We start from the raw sequence: 16,839 nt of genomic DNA on the forward strand, positions 1-16,839 counted from the left end.
GATGCTGGAGCCTGTTCACAAGCGACAGAGTGGCCACATCTGTGCTTCATGTGATGTAAGAGTTAGCTCTGACCAGCTCAGGTATTTTGAAAGCAGTTAAACTCTGGCTATGCTGAAATTTTAATATATTTTTGTTGAAATAATACTGACTGTCACTCAGAGTGGAAATAGAAAGAGACAAACATAAAAGGGAATGCTACATGACAGTGTATAAAATTATGTTTCATCCTCTGTCCTCTGCTTTCTGTGGAGAGAAGCATAAAGATCAGTGCTATAGCTGTTCTTATGAATGTTCTTATCTGAATGGGAATAATTTAGAGAGAGTTTTGACAGATTAGGTCTCCAACTCGAGACCGCTTCCCCTTGAACACTTTAGTTAGTTACAGAAACTGCTTAGTTATATGAAGCCTCATTCTTTATTTTTTCTCTTTGTTAAGATAGTACTTGAGCGTGGTGTTTTTCTCTTGCTTTTGTTCTTTGTTTCTAAGACTTTTGGTCACGGCAGGACTAAAATGTATCTAACTCACTAAAAAGAATATTTATCCTGTTTTCTGTTCTTGTGAAGAGGGCTTGGAAAGCTAACAGCCTTCCACAAAAACATACTCAGACATCACACCCTGGTTTCAGTTAACTTGGATGAATTACACTACTAGCTTTCTAACAGTTAATTACAGTGCTTGATCTTGTTACCAAGGATGATGAAACTGATTCATCTGCTAAACAAAGAGCTTTATGGAGCTTTTTTTCCACTTGCTTTGTTCCAGCATTGCTTTATACTGTCAGTGTGTAATTTGTTCTGATTTATTTTGTTATTAATTTTCCATGCAGGCTACACTGTAGTGGTGATTTTTAACTATGGACACCTGAAGTATGCCACATTTAACTTTTTACAAAAGGATACCAAAGTCTAAACATTACAGGTAAGTACTTTGCAAAACAGATACACCTTCATTTTTCCTGTTGAAAAGCCAGAAATTACTTTCTGGCTTCTGGAGACACAGAGATAATGATTGAAGTAATTTTCTTGTCTGTGCACACTTCCTGAACAGATGTGGTTTTCCATTTTCACTGTAGTCATTTATCAGTTGTTGGTATGGAGAACACATATAGGTAAACTATCTAATAAAAAAAAAAAACTGATAAGGACCAGATACTGGAAAAATTGAATAACGTGTTTGTGAAAAGGGAGGGGAAATAATCTATTTCTTAATTTTGCTACTAGTCAAATTATCTCGACTATGGTTGTTGTCAGCAGGTGAAAGGGTAACTGACTAGAAGAGTAGCATATTCTTCTCATGTATTATAGAAAAAACTTATGGTGCCCAGTGGTTTGCTGAAGTCAGATGAGCTGCCGAATTAAATAAAAGTTCTGTGCACTTACAAATCATTTATTTTCATGGCAGAGCAAAATAATACAATTCAGTGGTAAATTAAATTATTGCATTTACCAGTGAAGAGACAAAATGTCTATTTGTATATGTCATAATGACTTTTGAAATCCTGGATTTTTAAAAGATAAAGATCTTCAGGCATACAAATAAGTTGTCACTATGGCAATCAGTCAAATGCAGTGCTGTCCTCCTGCTCGTATCTCCAGCAAACAGTTAAGATCTACAAGACAAGACAGAAAAAATGTCAGTCCCTAGTCTAGGAAAGAGCAGTCAGAAGAAAGATAAAAAAGACATCAAATATAGACAAGATAACCACAAAATGGAAAGGAATGAATGATGCCCTGTGTTATCATTGCATGGTACTTGAGTTGCAGCAAGTGATGTTTAGACTGGATGCAGATAAGGCTTCATTTAATAGTTGAGGTAGTTATCCTTTCTGCAGCCTTTAGGGGGAAAAACTGCACTGTCACTGTGTTGAGAATCATAGAGGTACTGCTGATTCAGTCTCAGGGCTGGGAGAGAGACTTCTATATGAGGTTTCTTCTGGTCCTGTGTTCTGTGATTTCCTTTAAATGGGGCCCAAAGCAGAGCCCTTCAGGCAATGAAAACAACAAGGGCTTCCTGAAAGCCAGCAGCCTGCTGTGTCTCTGAGCAAGGCTTTCATGTCTAGGGGATCTCCTAGTTAGGTGGTTAAGACTTGTATGGTCATCTTGAGTTTCAGGAATACACATAATGAGGCTGGATCATGTATTTGTACATGAGGAAACAGACATCTTACAAAAATCTACTTTAAACCTGGGGGGAAGCCCCCAAACAGCAACCAACAAACAAACAAAACATCAGAATTGCTATTTGTCAGATCAGTATATTTTTAGGACTCCTGCTGAAATGTGTTGGGGCACTTTGATCCTACTTCAAGGAAGGAGCTAAGGGAAGGAGCTAAGGGGAGTAAGCTAATCTTACGCATGTGAGTGTTGTGAAAGGTGATGCCCACATTCTTCGTCACTAACTGGTTTGAGTCTTACTCCTCCACTAACAAGTCTCTTTCAGGCAAGAAAATTGCCACTTGAACTTCATAGTGTCTGAACTTGTTTCCTGAGGCCTGAGCTCACAACTTGAGTGCTTTTGTTTGTGACATATCTCATCTCCTTGTGTTTGGCTCCAGCAGACAGAAGTGAGGAACCTGAAAACAATCACAGAAAAAGAAATGTACATGCTAGATAATGGACTGATGCAAAATACGTAACCTATGTATGATAGGTATTTCTTACCTTTTAAAATTTTAGATCCAAATGTATCAAAGAATAGTGACATTTACACCATAAAACTGTTAAAGACATTTTCTGGTGAGCAGTGACGGTCTGCCTGATTTAGAGTATTCTCTGAAATCAGCATTTGTGACTTTGTAGAGAAATAATCTCTGTCTTCTCCCTGTGGTAGATCTTGTATGTTGCACTAATCCGTGAAGCTTTCAAATTGACTTTATCTAACACAGAAGGAATAAAAGATATAAATTCCATCGGTAGCAACTGATACACAGTCCTCAGTGTGCAAGATGCTGCCTTGATGAACTATAGTAAGTCTGATAATTCTTCTCATCTCTCTTACTTTAGAAGTTCTTTAGATGCAGCTATGCATCTAAGAATCAATCAAACATTCTATCAAACAATCTAAGAATCATTTAGTTTGGAAAAGACCCTTATGATCACTGAGTCCAACCATAAACCTAACAGCTAAGACCACTGTGTCCCTTAGCACCACATCTACACATGTTCTAAGTCCCTGCAGGGATGGTGACTCAACCACCACCCCAGGCAGCCTGTTCCAGTGCTTGGTGACACTTGAGAGGAGGATAGATTGTAATGGGCAATACGTTTCCTCCTCAGAGGAAAGACTGTGACTCCTCAGTCACAGACATTTCTCACCAGTTTACCTGCTGTCCAGTAAGGAGCCACGTCAGGTATGAATTACCATGGGCAGTCAGAAGTGCCAGCTTTTTGGAAGTGTAAGCATTTTAGTTATTTGCTTCAGGGAATTGTGGGATGTGGACTGCAGAGAGCAAAGTGAATACTCCAAATATGGTGTAGGGATTTGGGTAAGGATGTGTTCCCAACAGGATAGGTTTTTTCAAATACGCGTTTAATGATTCAGGTTGAATTTCTTAAAGTTTAGATTTGGATTCTCAAAGATACACAACTGCCCAAATTCCTCAGATTAGGAATTATGCACCTGAAAATAGACAGGGGTAAAATACTACTGACAAGTACTGTTAAGTGATTTTCTGTGCTGCTCTGGTGGCTGGTAGGCATGCTGGTGAAAGTTCACTAGGAGTGGATGTGTTTTTTGCATGTATTTGAATGAGCTGTTCTTGGCGCAGCTCTAAGCAGAGCGTGTTTGTACCTGCTCTCATTTTAAAGGTGTAACTGGACTCAGCACTTTTTTTTTTCTTTTTCTTTAGTTTTATTTTCCAGTGGGATCATAAATACATGACACAGTGAAAGTATGATAAATCTGCCATGTCTGCTGTGAATGCAGCTGTCTGCAGAGAGATACAGTTTAAGTTAAACCCATCTGAGGTAGTTCTGTTTATGCCAGAAATGACACTCTGTGCTACAATTTTAATATGAATTGCATCTTTTATTCCTTCTTAAAGACACTTTAAGTGGGTTGTAACATTGTGACAGTACCTGTGTGTGTGTTGTAGGAAAGAAGGGGTTTTTTAAGGCTTATCAAATATGTTTAAAAGGAAACACCAAATAATTCTTTCGGCAAGTAGGACTGACTGTGAGAAAACTTTGCGTAGTGTGGTTCCAAGTTCTAATTTTGCTTATTTGTGCTTATTTAAATCTAACATATTTGCACTGAAGTCATTGGAGCTGCATGAATTAAGCGATTGCAGAATTTACATCAAATGGTCCCCAGAGCTGTTTGTGCTGCTGTAAGCAGTTACCATTCATAACAGTAAATGAGCTAATATGTGTATGGGAGATTCTTTTTGGATAGTATGAGATACAGAGACTGTCAATCCAGTTCTCATGAATGGAATTTTCTATGGCAACACTGAATAGAAATCAAATTTCCTCTTAGTGGAACTCAGAAAACTTAGAGATACAGGAAATTCACTTGTATATCAAAAAAATAATTTCCTTCATTGGTACCTGGGTGAAATTCTGTGATCTTTTTACAGTCCTCAATAGAGGCATAAAGCTGATAATCTTTCAAGTCATTTCTGTCAGACAAAATAGGCCTAATGTTAGGAGTGCCTGTTACTGCAAAACTAGCCTTTTCTGTTTCTGGTCCAAGGAGCAGAAACAATGTTTTATTTGGATTGTCCTATCTCTAGGGAAATAATAACTTGTGCATACAGCCTTTGAACTAGTTAGGGATTTGATGCATCATTTTGGTAAACTAACAGTATTCCAAAGAACAGAATTAGATTTACTCTGCCTGACATTAGATGTTATGTGTTCGATCAGAGAGTTTTCCTTAGGCAACAGCAAAACACAAAGCTAAAGGAAATCAAAGCAAGAATCGAAACACTTTTATGGAAGGCCATCAGTCTCTTTTCTGCCTTGCAGCCCCTCCCCCTTTCTCTGTTTAATAGATTTTATTCATTTTTTATTGTGAATCTTTAGTCACCTTCACATGAAAAGAGCATTACCATGTTGCCAAATACACATTTCTAGGAAAAAATAGATTTCTTGAGGTCCAAGTCTGCTCTCTTTCTCCTTCATTACAATAGCATAATGTGTTATCTAATAGTGGTTCTTCAAGAGTGTTGAGCTTATAAAGACTGTTGTAGTCACTTGCACTTATGAGATCCAAAATAGATGCCTAGCATATCCAACATGTGTAGCACTTAGTGTGTGAAGATGCTATGTAAATCATACATTGCATTAAAAACAATGAAACTGATATTTAACCATCAGATAGGATGCATATCCATGTACAAACATATCTACTGGCCAAGTCAGAAAATAGTTAAACCTGTCTGACTACATGTAGGAAAAGAAATTATAAGCGCGTTCATGGGCATAGGAACAAACAGAAAGAAGTCCACGGTCAGTCAGATTATTTTTCACAAACAATATCCTTTGCAAGAAGAGCAGAAAGATAAAACCCAGCTTGAAGCTTGGATAACGAGTTATTAAATGACTTCTGTTTCTGCAAAGTGGTTTCAGTAAGATAACATAAGAAGCAAACATTATTGGCACAGTAGTCAATATCCAGAAGGTTGATTTCATCCTAGCCGCAGTGGTTTGTGTGACACAGGCTCAGGCTGCCAGCACGAAGCCATGTCCTTTGCTACAATATAGAACACTTGATGCAGATCAATCTCTGCTAGCAGAAGAAGAGAGAGGCTATAGTGCTTATGCTAATTCCATATAGCTGAACTCAGGCCAACTGTTCAATTTCTTTATTCCTGTCACTAGTCTTGGCCAATGTGACTAAAGCCAGGTCTGACACTAAAAGCTAGAGTGGATAATGGCCTTTGGCTGCTTGGCTGTTACATTTGTGCTCAGGATAATAATATGCCATCATTATGAGTGGCTACAGACAATAAATGCACAGGTCACTGTGAACAGCATGCTACTAGCATCCAAAGTCCTGTTCTGTAGGATCTTTGCTGTGCTCTGTGTCCATGGAAAATCTCATCTTTTCGTTTGCAAGGTGTGTGAATGCCATCCTGTGGGTATCTTGTCAAAATTCCTTGACTGACAAACATATTTGGGTGTGGGCAGTTGCAAAGCTGTTTCAGTATGAGCCTGTCAGCTGCACTGCGGGACCTGGCCACACACATGGCCTCTGCTTGCCACAGCCATGAGGCAAAGAGTGTCAGTTTAACCTGCTCTCTCTAGTGCAGTGGGGATGCACACAGCTGCATTACACAGAGGGCCAATGGGCTGTCATGTGCTACTTTCCAGAGTCAGGACCATCAGGACCCTTTCAGTGCTCTCCTAGCCTCCTGGTGTGCTCCTCAGTGGAAATTCTCAGTCCTTTCCTTCAGTCTGCTTCCTTAGGACACATCCCTGGAATATGTCAGCCTCAAAAAGTCAAATTTTTTATTCTGTAATTACCTGCATATATCTCACACATTGCAAAGGAGGGGGAATGTAGGTTACAGACTTCCTGAGTGAGAAAAATGTGTGCCAGAGTAATTTGAACTGCCTCCCCTTGCTCTTACTGTTTCTCTTTCAAAGTTGGTTTAACATGACTAAGGACAGAGCTATTCCTATTGTAAATGAAGTCCATATAACCCCTTCTCAGTGTATATCTGCTGTCAGGTCTAATACATCAAATCCATTCTCAGTGGGCACTGGCAGCTGTTCTCCTTGTGGGTCTTAGGAGTTACAAGTGACAACATGAGTGACAACAGTGGAGTGGCATCATTGCCAGGTTTACAAGAACCTGTCTATTCTGGAGGAGAGCAGCTTGAAGAACAAAGACACTGTGGGGTAGTTGCTGGAGGATTGCTCTTATTAGGACCAGTCATATAGAACCTGTTCTGGCAATCTAGTGGCAAAGTATGTCCAAGGAGTACTTAGTTTCTGTCATCTTATTTCAGTAATACAGTCTGGACTTTGTTGCCAGGAATCACATTTGGGCCCGTTAATAAAGGTACTTTGAGGTGCCTTAGATTTAAACTGTTGCTTGCTTGAGGACTGTAGCAAGGATAGAAGGAATGACCTTTGATTTGTCCCTACCTTCTTGCCTGAAAAAAACATGCTAGTAGCGCTGAGTGACATTTTCATCCCGCAAGCTTGGTGTTTGTGAGGAATCTCAACATTCCAAAAAGCATGCAAAGCAGTGAGGCAACCTGTGTCAGCAGTGTACAGGTGACATTCAGGGCTCTTTCACCAAAGCCAAATAACTTTGCTGCAACAGGGCTGAAAATGTGCTCAGGGTTCACACAGGTCTGAGGACATAGTGGAAGAGCTGCTGCCTGTAAGGTTTAGTCAGTATGATGGGTTAAGCACAATTCTTCCTCTCTTTTATAGTAAGTCCTGCTGGTTTGGGCCGTTCTGCTGCTCCCGAAGGCAGCTGCAACTGGAGGGGGCTTTTCACAGAACCCTGTTTATTTCTGCTGAGCCTCACAGGTGCAGGCACAGTGAGCATGCATAATGGGCAGCTTATTTAGTAATGTGCAGCCCAAGTGACACAAGTGCTCCTTACCTCACACCTCTTTTTAAAAATCTAATTTAATTTCTTTTTTTTTCTGTGTATCGATAATAGTAAAGGCAATGGCAGCACTAGAAGTACTGGTACTGATACACACATCACATGTTCCTTGAGCAACTGCTCTAGGATCGAGGACATGGAACTTTTATTGCCTTGTGTCTCCAGTTGAAATTTTTGTTCTGTATTTGAGCAGTATATAGCACAGACATAGCCAGTACTTCAAAGACTGTCACATAAACAAGTCTTGCGAATAGGCAGGGTAAGTAAACAAGGGGGATATTTTTGATCTCTGTTTATAACAAGTTGTCACTGCATGTCAGCATTTTCACTGATGTTCAGTGCAGGGGATTGGAAGTGGAAGAATAAGGTAGCTCAGGGGATGCTTATGAAGAGCTTCAGCTAACTGAGAATCTAATCTGCAAGAGGAAAGCACAGGGCTCCAGTTAGAAAATCTAGTGGAGGAGACAGAAGAATCTGATGTGATGGGCAAGCTGGAGATGGGAAGAAAGGTTCAGTGTTGCAGCAATTGTAGCTGAGCTACTGGGGGTTGCCATGGTCCTCTCTCCTTTGAGGGCTGAGCCAGACAAAAATGAATCTTTTTTTTTTTTAGGATTGGTTTTCAGCTCACCTCACCAAACAACTGCAGAAGCAGCAGTGCTAACAGAGGAGAGGTAAATGGTAACATGCAGAGGAGAGCAAGACTGCAGCAGCCTAGGTGCAGATCAAACCACATAGCTTTGGGATCACACACCAGCCTTCTGACTCTGAGTCAGAAATAATAGGCACAAGGGAAGCAGTCTCACAAGTTAGGAGTTGATTTTTGTTCACTGCCATGAGCACTGCAAAGAGCTAATATAGTCTTGCTCTCAGGGACTAGATTTGAACAGAGAACAGTGATGTTCTTGAGTTGTTTGGTACGTAGCCACTCACAGGGGAAAATTCTTTTCTCTGTAGCCAGAGAGAAAATAAAGTAGCCAAAAATATCTGATTACTGTTGCTTCTGCTCTGAGACATAATGGAATTTATCATCTCTGTTGCAAAACTGTCTTACTTTAATGGAACCATTTTTCCCCACTCTGGGTCATCTTCAAAAATACTAGTGTCAAAAGGATTTAATATTAACTAAAAACTAAGAAGAAGGAAAGCCAGATATGCTCTTGAAAGCTAATCACTCTGACTGCAGAGGAAACTGTTTTCTAAATAACATAAGTCCTTGCAGTCTCCTAGTGCCAGAGTTCTTTGGGGAATTATTCTAAACTCTAGTCCTCAGCAAAGTAAGCTTTCCTGCAGCCAAGAATTAAACTCCAAGCTTTATTTTTATCTGCAGTTTTCTTGGCAAATTGTGAAGCTTATGTTTGGCATTTTATTTCCCTTTACAATCTTCTATCTTTAGCTTATATTACACTTTGCAGAGCTTAGGGTTTATACAGGGTTTTGGGTGGGTGATATAAATTCTAATAGGCTTTTATATAATGTAATTTAGAAGCTTAAACAAAGAAAGCCATATTCTTTACTGGAAGATTTGTGCAGAGCTTTGCTGAACTTATGTTAATGTTGAATTAACAACTATTTTCAGTAGTGTTTTGTTTTTCTTTCAAATGGAATTGTAATGGAGAAGAAGGTGGAGAGCAAATTTCTTACTGAAATGCAATACAACATTAACACTTAAACATCTTGGGTGATCTGAGAATAGAGATCAAATTTGTGGCCCTAACCTTGTCATTATAATGTGCCTTTTATTTGAGAAACCAAATCCTGGAAACTTTTTTTATAGACAAGTTTGGTATGCTAAAATTCTGGGATATATTTCTCTGTAGCTGTCATAGTAATTTTTTATTAAACAGAAAAAAATTAATAATGATTGCAAGACTGTATGTTCTTATTGTACCTTGCAATTAGAGATCAAAAAGCATGTTACAATTATTGGTTGTACTAAGTCAGAACTGAATATGTAAACATGATTTCTGTATCTGCTGGTGTAAATGAATGTTTTACTCACAGCTTAAGCAGGTCTGATTATAAACGACACTGCCAAAATCACTCCAAAACACATCACAGAGCTGAAGATAAAAGAGTTGTCTCTGTATGTTTTTACTTGTGACAGAACAATATAAATAAAAGCTTAAGACAAATGCTGATGGGAAGATAATGTGGAAAGCCAAACCACAGTGCATGTTACCTTCAAACTTCAGCAGTCTGGTGGTGGCAGCTTTAGACTGGAAAGTCTCATGTGGGTTTGTTGAACAGACTTCTAGTACTGGTTTAGATCCAGAAACTGGGAAGGAATAAAACAAGAGCCATCTCTTGGCTATAAATGACAGCTCCCATAAAAGGCAGAGGAGAGTCATAAAATGCCAGCAGCTATCTGGGGGTACATCTCTATGGACGCTTTCTCACCAGAGGGATCAGCCCCAGCAGAGTTCCATGCTAATGTGCCAACTTGGTTCTCAGTTTAGAATAGTCTCATGCCTGGTCAGCTTCTTTGCTTCCATCTCTCCCTTCACTCTTCTGAGATGATGTACTGTTATTGCTTAGGCTGTACTTGGACTGCTTGACATAGATGCAGTCAAGCCAGGGTAGCCAATATGATTTACACAAGCTACAAATCTTTAGTAAGGAAGAGTCTTGCTCAGAGTATGTCTTGTTCAGGAAAGAATGAAAAAACAGAGACTGTATTTGGCTTTTTCTACCACTTCTACATCCAGGCCAAGATGATTTTCTGCTAGATACAGTTAGTACAGGTCTTTATAATAAAATATTTTTGGAGTATTAGAACTACAGATATGGAAGGAAAAAATGCTAAGCTGAAATAAAACAGATAGGCTTCAGGAGAGCTGTGTGCTGTAAATGGGATCTTGACAGTGGGTATATATTAATTTTAAGTGTAAACATGCCTTTAGATCACTCACAGGCATCATCAAAGTCAGCATCCTAAAAATCCACTTAGTCTAGGTTGTTTTATGTAATACTGCTCTTGTCCTATGATATTTTGTACTTGTGGCAGCATTCTTCCTTTGGTACCATAGGAACTTTCATTGTCCTGGAGATGGTGATAATATTTGTTTGCAAAAATCCTCTTACATACATTGATAAAATCCTTAAATCAAGATAGTGAATATTATGTTTTTTGGTTTTTGTTTTTTAAGAAGAATGAATCTGAAAATCTGTATCAGAATTTGAGATGAATAGAAATTCTGTGCAACTCTCTACAAAGCACTAGTGAATCTGCTGATGTGACTCAGAGCCACTGCTTTCAGTCGATATTCCTGACATGGAATTAATACTCATGTCACTTTGAAGAATCACAGTCATAGAATTGGACAGGACTCTGAGCTATCCCATGGGCTGATGTCACTGCCCATTGCAGGGCGTGGAGGAAATGACCTTTAAAGGTTCCCACCAACCCAAACTGTTCTATGATTCTGTGATACCACACCTGAAGAAGAAACACAGAGATAAGAGTTTTGCTTTTAGTTTAGACTGAGAATACTTTAGCAAGTCACCAAAGTAAGCAAGAGTTTTGTAACTGGGAGCTGACTTGAAATGAGCATTATGAGTTAGGTTCAAGATTCATGCCTATTTTCTTGGGATTTTGTTCCAGGTTTGGCTATTTGAAACTTGAATTGTTACAAACACACTAAGTAAAGAACCTAGATTTTCTCAAATTTTGGAGCATCTCCTGTAACCCATTTCGCACATGTTGGCAGTCTAGTCAGTAATAAAGATATCTGTTTAGAGACATAAAGCATTTCATATTAAGTAGCCTAGTTTAAAAAATGCAAATAATTGTGTCTTGTAAAATTTTTTCCCCAAAATTGACTTCCATATTCTGTTTCCACAAGTTTTCTCTTTCCTTGTTATTTATTTAAAATTAATTTATTTAGATATTGCTTCCTCTTTAATATATTTCATATATGATCTAATACCTGATTTTTCTAAAGTTCTTTGTGTGAATTTCTGAGCAAATATTGTATATGAAACTTTCTGCTACGCTAGGTGACCTTTATGATCACAAAAAGAAAAGTTTTTCCTATCAGGAAATTTGACTTTTCTGTTATCAGCTAGGAATTTGAGATTGTCCAACTATGTTGCACCTTTAAAAAACACCATACTAAACTGGCATTGTGAAGAATATAAGGAGCACTTTAGCAGCACAAAGAAAGTAGTGCCTATCCCATCTACTTGTACACCTGTACAGAAAACCCTTTTTGTAATACGAAATACTCAAGAAATGAACTCATAGTACAAAGGATTTTTGAAGGCACCTGAGTGGAAGTTGAATGTGTCAGTATAGCCAGATGATTTTTGAAGACAGGAAAACAGGAAAATTTTAATGTTGCAAATTCAAAGGCAGAATATCCAAGAAGCTCTTCTCTGTCTAAATTTTGGTATCAGAAGACTCCAACTTGCTTTCTCACTCATCTCCCAGTAATACCAATCAGTTGAAAAAAGCCAATTTTGAGATAAGATAATTGCATTTTACTAAAACTGGAAATCCATATGCCCTAGTTGTTGGCATTTCAGACAATTTAGACATTTTAGGCACTTTTCTAGACAAATAAAAGTGCATTAGCAAACTTTTCCTGAACTTCATGGCTTATTTTGCCCAGATTGGCCTGCAACTTCATAAGCAAATTGTTTTGCAATAGCTGTGGAATTAAGGTGAAGTACGTATTTCAGATCTTAAACTCTTAAGTGCAACTTCTCCATAATTGGAAATTCAGTGACTAGATGTCTCTCACGGCCACAGCTACTTGTATCTTGCCAAAAACAACTTGGTGGTTCACAATCACAAGGGAAAACTAAGCTTCCCAGCTGGCTGATGGGATGTAATCTGACTCCTACTCAGTTACCAGAGTGCTGCAGAAACATGTGTTCCATTTGTTGACAGAACAATTGTTCTGGGTAGCATTTACTTACAATTTGGTACTTTCATAAATATTCTACGAACTGGTACAGTGCAGAGAGTGCAGGTAGCAGTTTCCATTTGCACTGTGATAAGGCCTAGGGCCATCACTTCTAAGCTTACTGCCAGCTCACTCAGCAAATCCTCTAGATTGGAGTAGAGGCTGTTTAGGAATTGAGACAGGTCATGCTGTACCTTGCTTTCCTTAGCTGGCCATTCTCATTTTTGGCTGCTTTCCTCTTGCTCTGAGCCTCACAGCTTCTTTGCCCAAAATTGTCTAATGGGTGGGATTTGTGCCGTGGCAATTTCCAGACTGGAAGTAGAGTAAGTAATGAGAATTGAAAGCACACATGTGGAAGAGTCCTGAATGACAAGAATCAGAGTGCACTTCGATAATGGCTCAGGAAAATTTTCAACTCTGATCTGTTTTTTTCTAAGTTTTTTTGTAGACAACCTACCTCTTAATACAATCTGGTGAATACCTCTTCATTAAGAAAAAGATACAAGGATAGATTAAATTCCAAAGACCTGGAAAGTATGATTTTATTTCATGTTATCTATTGGTGATTAATTGTTTTTGCTAAGAAGAATATTCTGAGGGACAGTAATCTCTGAATTTATGCTGTAATGACTTTCCTGAATAATGCACCTACATTTGCCATTGATAATTCTTTCTGTCAGTTGAGACTCTTTAATGTAATATGTTGTAATGGTAATTGTTCTCTAGAAGTCTCAGATAGGAGATCTGAACTTTCTAGGAGTCACATTTACACAAGGGATTTGGACAACAGTTCCGTCATGGGAGGTTATAATCTCCATAATTCCTAATCTGATTTGCATTAGGGAATACATACAGCTCATTAGCAGCACTGTCATCTTAATTACCACAAAACTAAATGTGGGACATGCATTTGACTTATAAATAAATGTTCCATATATCCACGCTCCTCTAAGAGTGCCAGAAAACCAGACATACTGAGGATGATGAACTATGCACTATTTCTCTTTAAGTGAGGGGGTAAGCAAAGTAGGCCACCACTTCCTCCCCCAAAATATCACAAAGCTGTGCCTAGTGGGACGTGTATCCTCATTTGCATTAGTTGTGTCCTTCATCCACAAATACATTTTTCACTGTACTGACCATGCTCTGTTAGGAACAATATTCAAATCTGTTCTCTCCCAGGAGGCCAGGAGTGAAAGAATTACCTTCCTGTTTTACTGGTACCTTCTTGCTTAATTCCCTTTATAAAGTAAAGGTTTTCTATCTCTTACGGAGAAAATAGAAATATATAGGGTTACGCTTCAATGTAAGAGAAAAAAGGCGATTTAAAATAAATTTGATAATATTCAATAAAGCACATTACAATCTGTAATTAAATAATATTGTATTTTGATTGATTATAACAGTTTATTTAAATATTATAACACTATGACTTTATTATGCCTCTGTTTTCTGTCTCTAAGTATCTTATTTCTCAAGAGTTGAAACTTCTTAAATATGGAAGAAAAGCATGTGAAATTAGGCATGCTTTTTGGCTATGTTCTTGGCCAACAGCAAATTGAAAACTTTTATGTCATAAACATACTTCATTTGGAAAGGCAGCTATTGCAGAAATTTATTGTCTATCTTTATTTTTGCCTTTTTATTTTTCTTATCCCAACTGATTATTGGAAAAAAAAAGGAAAATCATGTTAATGCAGGTGATGTTAAAACTATTTGTAAAGGTAGAGTCACCAGATTCTGGGTGAAGACCTTTTAGTATGTCATTTTGAAACAGAAATGCCAACTCTGAAGGCACTTTATATGTAGATAATTATCATGTGGTGTATTGGGCATTTTGGAACTGAGTCCAGGGGGTGTCCAAACTCATTTAGAAATTGGCTTTTCGTCACAACAAGTATGATTAAACTCCCTGGTGTGATGGAAGGGAAATTGTGTGGGAAGAATATGATCATCTGGAGAGCTTTATGGAAAAAGAGATTGGGTGTCCCATATTGCACAATTTACCTCAGCTACCTGGAACCCTGGATATATTAATATCTTTGGTGTTTATTTACATCTGTGCATGTGAAAAATTTTTACAGAAGTTGACTAATCTTTAATATTCTTCCTTGGCTGAGGAGTAGGTTAAAGGTTAAACTCATGACTTTAGGCTAAGTAGGGCTATAATAAAGGGTACTGATTGTTTTGGTGATGTGAAGACCTGCTTAGGTGAGGTTAAAATATTACACTGAGAGTCTGTATAGAAAACAAGGAACAAGTGCAGCCATGAAATGTGTGACACCACATGATTGGAAAGAACTTCTTGGAAATCTTTTCTTGGAAGAGTCTTCTCCTACTGCAGGAATTTACATGCTGAAATGCTTAATTACTACTTCAAGGTCTATCTTAAACTAAATAGCTATAGCTTTCTCAAGGCTGCCCGAAACCTCCCGAAAGGGTTCCCTAGATTTCATTCTTCTGATATCTAGAAACCTTTTCCAACCTAAATTGTGCCAATATTGTCTTTTATGTTAAACAACTATTCCTTTATTTGTCCTGTGGGAAAAAGTAAATATCACGGCTACCACAGGGCTAAATCATGTGAAGGTAAAATGTCGGGAAGATGTCTCCTTCTACTAAGCTGGCCATGGTAATGCTAAATTAGCACTGAAATGCAGGGAGCATTAAACATATGGTCAAGTCTGAGGATGGATTTCACTGCTTTTCTACACAAGGGTACATTTTAGATATTGCACACAAGCTGGATGGGGTAAGAAATATAAATTGGTGTTAAAAATCAGTTGCATATAATTGTGACTTGTATGGAAATTTAACTGAAAATTTCTTTGAAGTCTGCTACTGCTACTGTTGATGGTCAAATTTGTTATTTGTGTTAGTGTAGTTGGACAAGTTAGGTATCATGTATGATTAAAGGAGGGATAAATAACAATAGATGGACACACAGTCAAGACACTTGGTAGTATAAAGACCTTTCATACTATCTGACCATGCCTTCTAAAATGGCCAGGTTTTATACACTGAAGTTAATAAATATTTTCCTTCTGTCAGAGGTCTGTACCAGAAAATTATCAAGCATCAGATTTTTCAATAATTTTTTTTTAAAGACAAGGTGAAATAAATTTCCCTAGACTAAAATTTCTTTTTAAACTGTGTAACAGCTGAAACACACATCTGATTTTAAATGTATATTCTTTCACTTTGTGTGAAATTAAAAAAGAAACAATAGCACAATTGATCTTTTAAAAGGAGAATTGAGGAGACAAAATGAAGTGGAAGTGATTTTATTCATTAAGTAGCCTGTCTTGACTTGCTGTATGCCTTTCAAATCTACTTTACTCATCTGAACCTGTACTTGTTGAAGCTAGAGGCTGTAATGATGGTGACATCATCGTTTTGTTTATACTGAAACCTCTTTTGAGCACAATCACAAAAGAGATAGTTTTAGGAGATTGATTACTCCTCAACTTTGGAATTTTGTAATTTTGGTATACCTCAAAGATGCTGCACTTGTCCTCAAGTCTGCTTTCCTTAGCTTTAGATTAGGAACTCATCAGGCCTTTGATTATTTCTTCATAAGCATTTAAAAACCACATAGTACACTAAATCTCCTGGAAAGAAACAATAATAACTTTGATCCTTGACCATATGAATTTACAATAAATATTTAGTCACAATTCTGCATTTTATATTACACCCACAAACTGTGCAGAGATGAGCACTCAACATTTGTAAATCTTAATTAAGGATCTGCTAGAATGTGCAGGTTGTTCTTAGTTTTGATTTGACCCTGTTGTTCATGTGCCTTATGAGATGGTTTTCATTTACACAATTGCTTCAGGTTTTTTAGGTTTTATTTTTTTTACAAGATCACTCATACTGCCTTCATCACAGAAAATATGACAGCATTTAATGAACAGCTTCTAGGTGTTTTATTTTAATTGTGCAGACTTAGAATGTATTTATTTATTATTCACCGCACTGGAGTGATGTTATTGTTTTTTGCTTTTTTACTAAGAATCAAGTTTATATATCTGTTTCTTTCATAAGCACTGACTTTCATGATAGCTTTCACAAGCATGGGAAGGGGGATTTATCTTTTTTTGCAAATAGCTAGCCAAACAATTTCAAGTTTCAACTGATCTTCAGTATCCAGTTTTAGATACCTGAACTGGTAATTTTTTAATGTGCTAAGTATTTTATGACACTTGTCCTCAAAATGCAACATCATCTGGCTTTCTTTGCAAATGTCTTTGTTTTTTTTCAGTCTGAACCTGGCAAACAGGTACTCAGAGTATAAAGAATGCACCATTTAGTTGAGCACATAGGAAAAGGTTTCATTTTTAAAATATGATATAGAA

General features: G+C 37.7%; 1 protein-coding gene and 1 long non-coding RNA gene across 6 annotated transcripts in view; one reads left to right on the forward strand and one right to left on the reverse strand.

The window, feature by feature from the left end:
• The window catches only part of SLC4A7 (solute carrier family 4 member 7), a 154,867-nt gene that overhangs the window by 41,481 nt on the left and 96,547 nt on the right, over positions 1 to 16,839 (forward strand). The gene's annotated exons all lie outside the window — the stretch shown is intronic.
• Positions 1,813 to 10,209, reverse strand: LOC137482503 (uncharacterized). Its single transcript, XR_011004109.1, has 3 exons — positions 9,969 to 10,209; positions 9,751 to 9,846; positions 1,813 to 2,574 (listed from the first exon to the last, which is right to left on the reverse strand). It is a non-coding gene; the product is annotated as an uncharacterized lncRNA (long non-coding RNA).

Source organism: Anomalospiza imberbis, chromosome 1, assembly GCF_031753505.1.
Source record: "Anomalospiza imberbis isolate Cuckoo-Finch-1a 21T00152 chromosome 1, ASM3175350v1, whole genome shotgun sequence".
In the NCBI taxonomy this organism is placed as follows: Eukaryota; Metazoa; Chordata; class Aves; order Passeriformes; family Viduidae; genus Anomalospiza; species Anomalospiza imberbis.